The following is a 13,219-nucleotide window of genomic DNA, read 5'->3' as shown; positions in this document are numbered from 1 at the left end:
TAACCAAGATAATACAGTAATAGTGTTTATCAACTAATCTCTTCTTACACTGGGATTTTAAACCCTGAGAAGATGAGATGATGTGAAAGCAGCAGGCTGAATGTGGGAGATTTTGCTTTTTTTCCATATTTCTACTGCACTGGCTATTAATACAACTGAGTGAGTCTGTTCTTGCTTTGGAAGTAAAATATGCAAATAAGCTCCTATGTGAGTAAAAAATACCATGAGTAAAGGGATGGCATCAAGGTTAGTTGGAAAACCAAATGACCTGCCTGTCTCATATATAAAGGCATTAAGGAATTTATTACTCAGCAAATCTGTTGCAGTGATATTACCAAATCAAGTGACCATCTACTCCTTACTTTTAAAAATAGCGAAAAATTGAGAAGACATTTTAAATGTCAGTAGCGTCACTGAGATTTTACTAACATTTGTACATCATTCATTTTCAAATAATCTGAAAGGATGACTTATTACAAAGAAATGTCAGCATTCCTAGCAAAACAGAAATAGTGTCAATTTCCAAGCTAAAGAGTGAATAGGTTATCTACACAGCTGCAAAGAAGACAAAATAGTAAGTAAAGAATTTTGGGATTTCTCGAGGCAAAACTTAATCATACACCAACTAGTACAGTGTCACCTAAAATGGAGCCTAAAGAAACTTAAACTGAGTTTTAAACATCATAATGTAAGATAAGAATTTTGGGGGAAAAAAGCTTAACATAATTTTATGAAATGTAATCTGATATCTGCAAACTATACTTGTAGTTATTATGTGCATTATTATGTGCCAAATACTAAGGAAGTTCAAATTCTGTGCCAAAAATACCAAACAAGATAATCTTCTAATAATTATCTCTATTAAGCTGCTGAAATACAAATGTGAGCATTAATGGAATTCAGTAATATCTAAGATTTTTTAAGACTCCCCTATATTCTTTTATAAGACAGAATTCAAATCAATAGTAACTGCTATTCAGTTTATAAAATTCTCCACATAAATGTAGTAAGTGAAAGCCCTTACATAACACAAACAAATTAAACTGAAAAGCTGTGTGCTTTCTGAGAAGAATATTTTGGCTTTTCTTACATTCAATGGGTTTCCAACAAATAACGTCTTACTAATAAATGTCTTACTAATAAACTAATAATAGACAATAAAAGAAACTGTCTTTCTTTTTTTCCTTACCAATTTTGAGGTGGGGTAGGGAAAGGGGTTGAGGAAAGGTGACTGCAGCTTTTTGGTTTCACTATGAAATAATTTTACTGACCATGAATACTTGCCTTTATCACTCTTCCTCAAGCACTTCTATAATGTACAGGAATTCTTTCAGGAAAAGCTGAAAAGCAATCATTATGAATTACAGAGTAAGAAACTTTGACAAGGGAAACATGTATACATGCTAAAAAAAAATATATATATATAAAATACACTACACATATATATACACATACATACATATAACAAAATATTAACAGAATCAATCTCTTACTGGTAGGAGTAAAATTGTCTAGGGATTTTTAGTATTATCTACTTTTTCAAATATATAATATGAAAATTTAGAAGATATTTTGGGAAAGAAAAGACTTATTGGACAGTACTTAAAGAAAGTGGCATGTGTAATAAGAAGCAATAAAAAATTTAACTGATAATGAATTAGAAATGGGTATTCCATTAATTAAAATCTTAAAATAACATGGACTACAAAACCGGTTTTTCAAAAGCATTGATACAAATATTTTTTCAAGTAGCTTCTAATTCTGTATCTGCAAACTGCATTCAAAATCAACTCTAAAAACAAGACCTAACACAAACAATTGAGAATCAAGACATATCACGAGGGTTTACTGAGCTTTCAAGGATGAGATGAGGGATGAATAAACCAGAAGATGTGAGTCAGAATTTCCAGGTAGAAAGTAGTAAAGATAGTATGTTTGTGTACCAGTAAAGAAAGTCGAGGACTACAGTCAAAGTATACACATTTTGGGCCTCCCTGGTGGTACAAAGGGTTAAGTCTCCGCACTGTGAAGCTGTCTGCAGCCAGTGCAGCACAAGTTCTATCCCCGGCCAGGGAGCTGACCCACAAGACATGGCAGACCTCTCCTGACCCACCCACTGCTCCCCTCAGCAGTGTATTTCAGTCTGCCTGTTCTGCTCCCCACTGTCTCTGGTGAGTCCTCTCACCCCCACACCTCTACTCTGTACCCCAGTTCTTGTATGCATAAATAAATAAATCTTTAAAAGGAAAAAAAAAAAGAGGGCCAACATACACGTTGTGGAAAACAGAGGGGCAGAGAGAATATGTGAAGAAATAATGACTGAAATTTTCCAAATCTTGATTAAAGACAAGGATAAAAACATCCAAAAGCTAAACAAACTCAAAGTGAACTCAGAGAACTACACAAAAGCACCTTTTAACTAAACTTTCAAAAGCCAAAGATAAAGAATCATGAAAGCCAATGAGAAAAGCATCACATATAATGATAAGATTATCAGCAGATTCCTCATCACAAACTTTGAAGCCTGGAAGGCAATGGACCAAGAGAGTCAAAGGACCTTTACAAATGGGGGGGGGGGGAGGTTTGGCCCTCCCTGGTGGCTCAGCGGGTTAAAGCACAGCACTATGAAGCAATCCAAAGCCACTGCAGCATGAGTTTGATTCCCAGCCAGGAAGATGACCCACATCACATGGCAGACCTCTCCTGACCTGCCCACTGCTCTGCTCAGCAGTGTCCTTCAGTCAATCTGCCTGTTCTGTTTCCCACTCTGTCTCTGGTGAAACCTCTCACCCACCACACCTCTGGCCTGTACCGCAGTTCCTGTATGCATAAAAATAAATCTTTTTTTTTTTTTAAAGGCAACTAATATCCAGTAAAACTGTCCTCTAAGAGTAAGGAATAGAGGAAGGATTTCCCCATACAAGTTTTGCAATTTAATTTACATATACATATATGTATGTAGCACATCAAACCTATAGTGGCTGCCTGTGGATGGAATTCAAAGGCAAATTCTAAGAGTTATGAGAGAAAGAAGAAAATTTGGGGAGATTACTAAAACGTTTATCTTGATTATATGATGGTTTCAAAGTATGTACAGCAAGTTCTCAAATAACATAATTTCAATGTTGTTTCATTAAAATACTGATAAGGAAAAAAACACACAGCACCACTAAACAATTCAAAGTTCAGTTTCAAGTAGTCACAGAACATGCAACACCAGGTTATGGTCCCATCACCATGCTCCTCACTATACGTAATTTTCTTAAGCAAGCTTCTCTCAGCAGTAATAATTTATTTCACTAATCATAGGCCTTCTGATAGTTTCCTATTTACATGAAGAAGCCATCAAATGTGAAACTCCACTGAATAATCTAAAATAAAGCAATCTAAATTGTTTGATCATTAGGTTTTGTTTTTTTTTTAACACCCACTGTCAAGTCCCAAAGCAAAGATAAATTCTGATTTGTACTCAAATCTGAATGTCTTACTCAATCTATCTCAAGATAAATTACTGGAAAATATAAGTATCAAAAAATAACATTTAGGCTCTCCCTGTTGGCGCAGTGAGTTACAGGCCAGAGATGCGGAGGGTGAGAGGATTCACCAGGGGAGAGCAGAACAGGCAGATTGACGAAGTACACTGCTGAGGGGAGCAGTGGGCGGGTCAGGAGAGGTCTGCCACGCCATGTGGAGCTCCTCTGGGGCAGGCTGGGATCGAACTCATGGGGAAGTGGCTTAAGCTTCTTAGTGCTGTGCTTTAACCCGCTGCGCCACCAGGTTGGGCCGAAAAAATTTTTTTTAATAATTTTTTTTTTGCATCATTTTTTTCCTTTTTCCATCTCAGTTGAATCCCCTTGGGATTCCCATCACCAAATCACCTGTGTGCCATCACCATAACCCAATGCACTTCCCCCCCTCCTCATTTTTGATCCCATTCCCCACTCCACCCCCAACAATGTTTCTGGTATATAGATGTTCATTATTATTATTTTCTCCCCTGGTCCTTTATATGGATGAAAATTTTTCCGTAGTATTTTTTTTAAGTGTAGTGAGGTGGGGAAACTAGTTATAAAATAGTAATACACTATTATTCAGCTACAGTCAGCTATATAGTCAGATATACATATTGTATATATGTGTATAGAACAGAGCTGTGTTTATACCAGTCTAAGTACGTAAATATATATCAAAATAATCTCAGTGATAAAAAAAGACTTAAAATATAATTAGGATAACCCAACAAACTAAATGAGCATTTCTCCACTGACCATGCAAATGGCCAACAAACATGGTAAAAGATGTTCAACATCTTTAGGCATTAGGGAAATGCAAATCAAAGCCACAATGAAATACAGCATTTTGGACACACAGGATGGCTAAAATGAAGACAGATATATAACAAGTGCTGGAAACAATGTGGGGCAACTGGAACCTTCATATACTTCTGGTGAAAATGTAAAATGGCCCAGGTAGGTAGTTCTTCAAAAACACTAGGCAGATAATGCAATTCCATTCTAGGCATGTACATGTACTCCATACCAAAAAAAAAAAAATCTTCATAGCAGCATTGCTCTCAGTAGCTAAAAAGTGAAATCAAAACATCCATCAACTGATAAATTAACAAAATGTGACATATCCATAGGAATTCAAAGGAATATTACTTAGCATTTAAAAAGAATTAATACATGCTATAGAATGGATAAATACTGAAGACATGCTAAGTGAGAGAATCTAGCCACAAAAACTATATGTAAAAATTCCTTTATATATTGGCCCTCACTGGTTGCGCAGTGGGTTAAAGCACAGCACAAAGGAGTTGGATCCCCCCCCCGCCCGGAGGTGACCACATGGTGGGGCAGACTTCTCTTGACCCGCCCGCTGCTCCCCTCAGCAGTGTACTTCGTCGATCTGCCTATTCTGCTCCCCACTCTGTCTCTGGTGAATCTTCTCACTCTCCACATCTCTGGCTTGTACCCCAGCTCTGTACTAATAAATAAATAAATCTTTAAAAAAAAAATTCCTTTATATGAATTGTTCCAAATAGGGAAATCCATAGAGACTTGTGGTTACCTAGGACTAGAGCAGTTAGAAGAGGGGAGATGAAGAATGACTGCTAAATTAATAGTTTCTTTGGGGTTATGACCATATTCTGGGATTAGGCTGTGGTGATAGTCATACACTTATGTGAATATACTAAAAATCACTGAAATGTATACCTCGGTAGATGCATTTTAAGGTATGTGAAATACACCTCAATATAGCTATAAAGCAAGATGTTAATAATAAGGCAAATGGGTGCATGGAATACAGGAACCCTAGGCTATCTGTTTCAAATCACAGACATGTAAAAGCTCATTATTCATTTGGTCAAATAACTTTCCTCTTCTTACTTATGCACAATGTTTCAAGTAAATTTACTGTAAAAAAAATCCAAGAACTTTCAAGAAAAAGCCTACACATAAACACACACACACACACACACACAAAATGCTGGTAAGCAATATACTAATTTTATCAATACTATGCTATCATTTAGCTCTAAATTAGTAGTTTACTGTTAAGTACTTTAACACATTATGCCTTACCTGTATCTAAAAGCCTAGAGACCTTACAGATCTGACTTTATTATTATAGGGCTCAACAATCAAATTAAGAGTGAAACAAAAGAGGTGTCAACATTTGCTTTTATAAGCTTCTTTTATCAATACTAAAGCAAAGTGTTTAAAAAAGAGGGTAGTGGCTGGAACGATGCATAAAGGATCTTTCTAGAGAGAGGAAACATGTTCTACATATTCATCTCATTAGCGGTTATAACTTTACACACACACACTGCTGCATACATGTGTAAAAATTTCATTGAGTTATATGTACATCTTATGTGTGTTTACTGATAAGTTATACCTCCATTTTAAAGAATGAAAATTTTTCAAGTATTAAGAATTACCTCATTATGCATATAAGCAGAGTTAAGACTCTATCCTCCTTTAGTAAAAAAAATCAAGCACTAACAAGTCAACAATTTGCTTTAGTATCTTAAAATGAAGAAGTAAAACAGGTCTCCCAATTCTGTTCTCTCATCATCTAACCATGGTGCCTGACAGTGAGAATGAATGTTGAGATTCTTCAACACTGTGAGACAACAAAGAATAAGGAAAGCATATAGAACCCATCCTAGTCAGCAAGTCACCCCCCAATCAGGCTAGAAAACTGAGTGGAATCAATACCCCTAATACACCATATTCTCGTTCTCAAAAGAAAAAAATTATCGTTTATGTAGAACTCCCTTGAAATAACATGAAGAATGCAAAAGTTCTCAGGTTTACTCTCCCTCTAAGAACTACCAGAGCACTACCACTTGCTTTCAAGTGGCTCCTCTACAGGCTCCCTCACCTTCATGTGGCCATTCACATGTTTAAAGTGAGAGTGAGACGTGTACAGATTAAACCCAAAGAGCTGAGATACAGCTCTTACTTCACAGCTACAAAATGTAAGAAAGGGACTAACACCAGGCAGCCAGCTTATTACCTGATGAATAAAAATACTAAACCCTAAAATTACAAGACTTGCTTAAGATTTCACAGTATAGTTAATAGTAATAACCACCCAGACTTCTATTTACCACACAGCACATCTCTATAATTCTACCCAATTAGAAACTGGATGCCAAAGCAATAACACTGGGGGCAAATATGGCTCAAATTATCCAAAGTCTCATACCATTGATCCTACAATGCTAATATTTTAATTCATAATCAGAATTATCTCACCAGATTAGCCAGAGCTTCCTTTTCTTTGAAACAAAATCCCCTTGGTAAACTGAATCAATGCCAAAAAACTATTTGACAAATAAACAGAGGCAAATGCTTTTGAAAAAATAGCATTCATCGTCTTTGAATTTCTAGAATACAAACTACATGGCCTCAAAAGTTAGATATTTTTAACTCTATGTTGGAAAATAAGTTTCTGGAGGGAGGTGCCATTTCAAGTTCAAATCTGTAGCATACTGAGCACATGAGTTGGCAGTCATGAATACTTACTAACTCAATGGTAGGTCTAAATCTTTAAAGTTGGTTTTTGTCTTCCTAAACCTAAATGCATTCAGGATAACAAAAAATATTCTGTTTTCATTTTACTAGCAGGTATTAGCCATCTAGGAAAATGCCAATGTTTGGGCCAGTAAACAGTGCCTTCAATCTTAAAACTGAATTTAATTTTTAGATTTTTTAATCTTGTTTTTTAATAGCTAAACCTGTCAATATGATTTTAAAACCACAAGAAAAGCCTCTTTAACATACTAGAAAATAAAGTTACTTGTTATTTTAGAGTATTTGTCAGAACAAAGCAAATTTTCTAGGCACAGAAAGAAAAATGAGAAATTTGACAATCACAATACACTTCTTTATTGTATTTATATTCATTGCCAAAATTACATACTTTTAAACATGGGATAATTATGAAAATTTTGAATGAGTTGGTCAATTTGCCAAACCTATCTTAGTAACTTTTAAAAACAGTTTCAATAGTATTCCTCTGAACCCAAACTATACTGTTCTGTGGTACCATTTAAGGACATATATGACTTGGAAAAATGATCATTCTATGAAGCTCATACTCACCTTCTTTGGGCAGGTGTTAAGAAATCAACTTGTTGATAAAAATGTCTAGACCTTACTGTACGAGTAGAAAAGCTAAAGTAACTACCAGAAGAAAGAACAAACCTATGTCTGACAAGTAACTGAAGGTAGGTCATTTCATCACACCTGTTTCCTTCTAGTGACTGTGTGCCCATTTTCAAGAAATTGATTTCACAGCCATATTGAAACTAAATTTTTAAAAACTAAGATAAGACTAAGGATGAATTGAGTCACTGAATTATTGTTAGAAGATATTCTAATAATTTTAAATGGGAACTGATACTCTATGTAACACAGGTAACTGGAAGTAAAGGTTATAACTGAGGTTTTTTTTAAAAAGATTTATTTATTTATTCATACAGAACTGGGGTACAGGCCAGAGATGCGGAGGGTGAGAGGCTTCACCAGAGACAGAGCAGGGAGAAGAACAGGCAGATTGACGGAAGTACACTGCTGAGGGGAGCAGTGGGCAGGTCAGGAGAGGTCTGCCATGCCATGTGGATCATCTCCGGGGCAGGCGGGATCGAACTCATGCAAAAGTGGCCTAAGCTTCCCAGTGCTGTGCTTTAACCTGCTGCACCACCAGGGAGGGCCAGAACTGAGGTCTCTAACTCCTAGAAGAATGACAGATACTTAAGTACCTAATGTGTGTGGAGAATTGCTAAGACACTCCAGTGCCTTTTCTTTCTCCTACATTCTTAAAAACATGAAAACATAATCTAAGTCTTATAGTCTCTAAAAACATCTACATCAAGACAAAACACTATCTACATTTCTAATAAACATATTAAAATAAGCAGGAAAACACAAAATAGGAAAGAATCAGGAAGTCCCAATAATTTACCCTTCTGATTTAGCTATGAAAATTGACATGCTAAAAAAAAAAAAAAGATTAACATAACACCATGAAGTCATCTCTACCAAATTTCATGACCCTGTAAAATAAGAAAAAATGAGTCTTATTCATGTCTGGAAAATGATCTGTTTTTGTCACACTGTGCTTAACAATCAGCTCTGTCACAGGATTAGAATACAGCCACCTGAGGACAAAAATCTAGGCAGAAAAACAAATGACACTGGAATTTGATAGAGACCCCTCAGGAATATGGCATTTAGTTGTCTCAATAGCACCTTTCATTTAAGGAACTCAAAACAAATGTTACTTACATTACTAAGAATCAAAACAGTAACACCATGAGTATCAGTGGCTTGAAGGAATTTAATACTAATGTTCTGAAACTCAGCCTTCTGCTCTAAAAGCAAGATTGAGTTTTATGTAACAGTAGTGTGGTATATATTGTGGGCCCTCCCTGGTGGCACAACAAGTTAAAGCTCAATACTGCAAGAGAGCCTCAGCAGCTTCAGTGCAAAGTTCAGTGTGAGTTCAATCTGTAGCAGACCTCTCCTGCTCTCCTCAGCAGTAGACTTCGTCTATCTGCCTGTTCTGCTCCCCACTCTGTCTCTGGTGAATCCTCTCACCGCCCCTGCACCTCTGGCCTGCACTTCAGTTCTGTATGCACAAATAAATCTTTTAAAAAAAAAAAAAAGTTTTTTTGTTCTCAGTTCCTGGCAAAAGGGTATTAGAGCTCCTAAAACCCTTGGAATTTCCAGAGAGACAGCAGCATCTTCTTCATTTATAGCAAGTTCCTTTCAACCACACCAGAGTTTGTGCTAATGAGGTGATGCAGAAGGGGAGGGACACTGCAGGCAGAAGGCCTAAATAGCTTTAGGAAGGGAGGGAGCTGGCTGCCAGACAAGCAACATTTGCATAGAGTTTGGAACTTTCACTTCTTCTCACTCTCCACCCATATCTGGGGCTAGGAAATATGGCAATGTCCTAATCATGCCAAGGTAACAGAACCACCACAAAACCCCCTAATGACGGGGCTTGGGAGCTTCTGAATTGATAAACATAGTGTGTAGAACTGAACCCTTTAAATTACAGGATCTTTAACTCCAGGTAGGCAGTGTCAGAACCGAACTGTTGGACAGTGAGACAGTGTTACAGAACTGGATGAATTTCCCACTGCACATAGCATGTGGAAAAACTGAGGACATAACTGAGTTTTAACACACAAATCTCTTCCTTCTTCTACATTTAACAGCCTAAGTAGTCTAAAATTATAAGCTCACAATCTTTGAGGGTAACATGTCCCAAAGTATGTACTTGAAAGACCAGTCCTAAGAGAATCAGTCAAAAAAAAAAAAACCTCAGTAAAATATAAGGGGTTCCATGTATAGATCTAGCATTCTATTTTTCTGCTTTATACACTTTTTCAAAAACTGCCTTTTTAGTTTAGTTTAGTTTTTTTAGTTTAGTTTAGATTCTTTTCATTCCTTTTCTCTTCAGTTCTCTTAATTACTCTTATTACTTACAGTCCTCAAATATTTCATCCCCTTCTTCTTCATTACTTTTTCATCATTACCAATATTAGCATTAAGAAGAGAGGCTACTTGGAAAATCTCAAGTAGTAAGACCTTTCCCTCCAACAATGTGGTACAAACTCTTGCAGAAACACCTTTTAGACTATCTCCAGAAGAAAGCATTTGACTTATACTTGAATATCTCTAATGACAAACACTTTATTATTTAGTCTATTCCACCATATGGAAGATTTTCCTCATAGTGGACTGAAATTCACCCACAGTGTAGCTTCCACCTACTGCCTGTCTTCTGAAGCAATTCAGGTGATGAGTCTCCTCCCATAACATGCCCATAACAACTCTTCAAATATATTTAGTTAACTTTCCAAGTATTAGCTTCTGTAGCAAAGTCAGTTCTTCATTATATATGACAGCTGGAGCTCTCAGTATTAGTAACATTCATTTGGACAATTTAGTTATCATGGAGTCATTAAAGCATAAAATCCATTTAAGTGAACCAACACTCCAGACACACTAGACAGTACTAGACAATACTCCAGACAGTACTAGAAAAGACACACAAGGAAATACTGTGGATTCAGGTCCAGAACACAATAAAACAGATATAATAAAACAAGAGGCAAGAACTGTTGGTTCCCAGTACATATAAGTTACACTATACTAACCGCAGCTTATTACATGTAATAACATATGCCTAGAAAAAATATTAAATGCATCACAAAGACATGAAGTGAGCATGTGCTACTTGAAAAAGAGTACCAATAGATTAACCTTCAATTTATAAAAAATAAAGTATCTGCAAACCGAAATAAAATGAAGTATGTCTCTATTCTCTTAATCCAGTACTATGTTTATAAATGTTCACTGCTCTTTTCAGTTACATCATAGTTATAGTGGCTTTAAAATAAAAAATGATTTTGTATCAGATTACTTATATTACATCTCTATCACATCTACCTTGCCACTTTCATATGTCATTCTGTTCAAAAGGCCTTCATTTTCTTTGTGGCAATATTTTAGATAACCCTCCTAGGCTAAGCATCATTTGTAAAATTTTCGGTAAGCATGCATGTTATATTATTAGATCCCTATAACTTGGCAAAAGCAGAACTTTCTATCCCATATGATCACCTGGTCCTTTATAACAAAATCAAAGATGAACAAACTGGACAAAGATACCTACAATATATATTAGTAGGCCAATTTCATTATATAAGTAGCACTGGCAAATTCATGGAGGAAAATATTAGTGAGTCAACTGAATAAAGAACCAAAGCCCAACTTGTACAGCCAGTACAGAGAAAATGAAAAACAAATGATTTTGTATTGAGAAAAAAGATCTTCAAGGAAAAAATTCAACCTCACTCATAAAAGCAATGCAAATTAAATCCATAGTGGCATACCATTTTTACCCATAAAAATGGCAATGGTCAAATACTTGATAACACCTAATTTATAAGGAACATGAGGAAACAAGAACTCATAGATTTCTGGTGGGAATGGAAATTAATTCCAACTCTTTAGAGCACAATTTGTAAGCATCTATAAAATATTTAACTACCCTTACCGTTTCACTGGAGCATGATTATTCACTGTAACAATATTTTAATATCAAAAGCACTAGAACTGCTGTGCACCCAACAACCATTTCTCCCTTCTTCCTCATTAATCAGAACTCACATTTTGTTCAGGGTAGTAACATGTCCAGCACCAAAAGATGACTCACAACTGGCTGAAGCCAACTAAGCCTACTATAATAATTATCATATTCTCTTTGCCAAATAATCACTTTCCCAGACACCGAGTGTGGGCAGCAACATGATCCTGATGAAATACACCTCAGATTGGTGCTTAAACCAGGTTCACTAATTTACAGCCACATCTGCAGCTCATGGGAGCTCATTAGAATATAAATTCTCATACTCCACTCTAAATCCACAGATTTCAGAATCTCTGTCAGTAGATCCCAGGAATTTGTATTTTAATAAGCTCCCCAGATGAGTATTAAAAACACTTAAGCTTATGAAGCACATTTATGAGACTTATGGGAATTATTGTCTTCCCATTTAAAAATCAGAGAGCCACTACAATTGAGATGGGAAAAAAAATGTAAAAATGTAAAATAAACTATTATTAAAAAAAAATTAGAGAGCCTTCCCAGTAAAAACAGTATTTTGTCTCCATTTCCTGTCTTTGAATGCAGTCATCCTGCAACTGGGAGGTCACATGGAGAAATTGAGAAGCCAATGTACTGATGGACAGGAGAGAGGAGGGGGAAATTCAGGCCCCAATTATTGCTGAGCTACTACAGAACTAGCTCTTAACTACCTTTTCCTTGCTTATGTTTACGCGGGCAATCTAATAACTATTAAGTCACTGTTAGATATTATTACTGTTAATTACAATTGAATGTGTTCTAAATTTATACCCTTATGGTTTATCCACAGGAACCAAGTAGAGCTTAAATCTAGTGGAAATAAAGTAGCAGATTAGGGCCAAGACTTGTTAGTGGTCTCAGACTGGTATTGGTTGTCTCCATACTGTCTGAGCATATGAAAAACCCAAAGAAAAAAATTATAGTAAATTCATAATATGAAAATACTACATAGCTACTTTTATTTCTTTATTGCAGATTTATTTATTTGTACATACAGAATTGGGGTACATGCCAGAGGTGGGAGGGGTGAGAGGATTCACCAGAGACAGAGTGGGAGGCAGAACAGGCAGACTGACTAAAACACACTGCTGAGGGGAGCAGCAGATGGGTCAGAAGTCTGCTGAGCCCTGTGGGTCACCTCCCTGGCCAGGGATCAAACTCGGGTTGCAGTGGCCGCAGATAGCTTCATAGTGCTGCACTTTAACCTGCTGCACCACCAGGGAGGCCTACATAGCTACTTTTTAAAAAATGGTTATGACTTATGAGAAGAAAAATCAAAATATAGAACTGAATAGTGTATCTGAGTTTTTAAAAGGTGAGAAATATACATATACACACACATATATATGCATATACATACATATATGGAAAATATCTTTGGAAGGAGACACCCAAAAAAAAAAAGGTAAAAACGGCTGTATCTAACAAGGTGAACTGTGGGCTGTGCATCAGAAAATAAAGTATTTTTTTTTCATTTCTGAATTGTTCAATATTTATGTGTTCCTACTCAAAAAAAGTTTAAGTTAAAAATATTTGTTTTGGG

At 36.1% G+C, this 13,219-nt stretch overlaps 1 protein-coding gene across 2 annotated transcripts in view; it reads right to left on the bottom strand.

Moving 5' to 3' along the window:
* TMCC1 (transmembrane and coiled-coil domain family 1) overlaps positions 1-13,219 on the bottom strand; it is a 112,210-nt gene that overhangs the window by 94,655 nt on the left and 4,336 nt on the right. For both annotated transcript variants that reach the window (XM_004692358.2, XM_012732169.1), the window contains exon 2: positions 1,285-1,340. The gene's annotated coding sequence lies outside the window, so the exon portion shown is untranslated. The remainder of the gene's footprint in view (positions 1-1,284; positions 1,341-13,219) is intronic.

This window comes from Condylura cristata, unplaced genomic scaffold (genome assembly GCF_000260355.1).
Source record: "Condylura cristata isolate star-nosed mole 26May11 unplaced genomic scaffold, ConCri1.0 scaffold00033, whole genome shotgun sequence".
Taxonomy (NCBI): Eukaryota; Metazoa; Chordata; class Mammalia; order Eulipotyphla; family Talpidae; genus Condylura; species Condylura cristata.
This window is presented reverse-complemented; position numbering and strand designations above follow the sequence as displayed.